Raw genomic sequence first — 2,452 nt, 5'->3', positions numbered from 1 at the left:
GGCTTCGATGGTGATGGCTGTTGGTGATGCTGACGTCCTTATGTTGTTTAAAGGAACCTTAGCAAGACTTTTTTGTTGTCTGGCATGAGATAAAAAGTTATTTGAATTGGAAGCTCCTAGCTAAGGCGGTGCTACTTACTTACGTGTTGGGAGGCATAAAATAACCTTGGCAGATGTGTCATTGTTCTTACATAGTGATGAGAAATTGATTTTGACTGGACCTCCTGGACAGGATAATAGAAAATAGGTTTTTGTCTGCTTATTGTTGCAGGTTATGAATTTAAATAGTATTCTATGAACATACAAACGTAAGTAAGAACGAAAGAAATGTGGAACATGGAAAATATGGATTTATGAAGGATGAAAAACAGAAACATTAAACAACGAGGACGGTGCATTTAAATGGCTTTCATTTTCCATATAAGAAAGGTGCCTCAAAGAAAAAAAACATGTATAGTTCCATGTTGGTAATGGATCTCACAACTTCATTTCAACTTCCAATCGCCAGAAAAGCATGGTTTTTATAATTTAGGATTTTCCAATAGAAGGTTTCATTTTGAATACCTTATAGCTATTTGAGCAGCTTTGAAGCTGTCATCTTTTGACTTGTTAAAAGTGTAAATTACACCATTACAATAAACTCTATTATAAGGCAATACAATTAATAAGTTCTTCATTACATTAATGCCACGTGCGCCATACAAGCATCAAAGCATTCACAATTTCGAAACAAAATTTTCTGCATCGTGTTATTTTTCAATTGAACTCTGAGTTCTTAAGCGTGAAAAATTAGCTATATGGAAGTGGCCTACAATATTTATTAAAAAAACGAGGTGCTGCAATCTTAACAATGGTGACCATTTGACTCATACCGTTTTACATTGCAATTGGTATACTTTACGCACTTAAAAATTGCATTACATTTAAAATATGGTGTTTTTATATCAAAATGGAACTACTTATTGGAAACTCCTTTTTATTTAGGTTCTTTAAAACTTAATTCTACTTTTTCTTTTTAAGCATTTTTTTAAACATTCAAAATTATTTACCCCTATAATTTTCGTGTTGTGGTGATTTATAATCAATGAATTTCTTTCTACGACTTTGGAGCGTAGTTATTTGTTTTTATCATAATATCTTGCAAACAAGTTACAAATAATATCTTGAACCGAAAGAGACAAACCCACCAAAAAGTCAAGTTTAAAGCATTAAAAGGAAATTGCTTACAGACATTTCAACAAATAAGTGTATTATATGAAGCAAACAATTCATAAATTTCCAACTAGTGAATTATAAGTTAAGGATATCCCTGAAGGGGAATCCAAAAAAAACGTTAAAGTTTAAGTCGCAGGAAATGCTTCGTGTTAACTACCCTCTCCTCAACAATGTACGTCCCGTAGATCAACACCTTTAGATGAGATGCTATAGGTGATTATGTCATCGGTGGAAGTATTTGTATCTCAGGTAAGTCAATCTTCCTGTGTATTTTGCCGCAAATAAGGAAGGATTGTCCCATCGGTAGCCGTATATGCATTCAATTTACTCGATAGACCGCTCAGGATTTTGATGTTATTCATGCTCATGTGTGGAGAAATTCGATGTCGACTTTATGTTCAGTTGCGCTGGTATTTGTTAAAACTGGAGGCAATGCTTGAAGCGAAGTTGTTGTTAGACTTGTAAATGTCCTGTTATTGAGCTGAATTGATTCATTGTAAAGTTGAATCAAACTCTCTATTAAAGTTTGTGACGAATATGGTGTCTTCATTGTGTCATCCACTATCATTGCAGTGTTAGAACGTATTATACAACTAGCATGTTCTCCTTTTAATAATCGAACAATGCAGCCATCTTCATACAATTTTTCTCGGGAGCTTTCGTCACAGACTGTCACATTGCCAATATTTAGGGAGGTGGCAGTTACTACTTAGGTTTCCTCGTGGTTCGCCAAAATTTTGGCAAAAGGAAGGTCCACTCGCTTTTTTTCTGGTCAATTACAGATTGTATTCAGTTCTACCAAACTTAGGCACTAAAAGGACATACAGCAACATAGTGTTGTTAGTGAAAACAAACGACTTGCCGAATTGTAAAGCTTCTACCACATTTGCATACGGTAAGGTCTCGACTTCGCTGATGACCCTGTTGATTTCTTACTGGTACAGGAGATTAGTATTGACTATTCCATGAGTTCTCTATTATACTCTGCTCATGCAAAGCTCTGGACTCTATTTTATACAGTTGTTATACAGTCCGCTGCGTCGGGCTTTCCCGCCAGCCACTTCCATGCGCATGCGATAGAGTTGATTGATCTTTGTTTCCTATGAGCTTTTCCTTACAGCAAATAGAGACGTTCATGAAGTTGGGTGAGGTGATGACCTGCATGATTTCTACTTCAACAATTTCTGTCATTTTAATCAGCAGTTTCCTCTAATTTGTCCAAGCGGATGATGTGAAC

The sequence above is a fragment of the Eupeodes corollae genome, chromosome 2 (genome assembly GCF_945859685.1).
Source record: "Eupeodes corollae chromosome 2, idEupCoro1.1, whole genome shotgun sequence".
Taxonomy (NCBI): domain Eukaryota; kingdom Metazoa; phylum Arthropoda; class Insecta; order Diptera; family Syrphidae; genus Eupeodes; species Eupeodes corollae.
Note: the sequence above shows the minus strand (reverse complement) of the source record.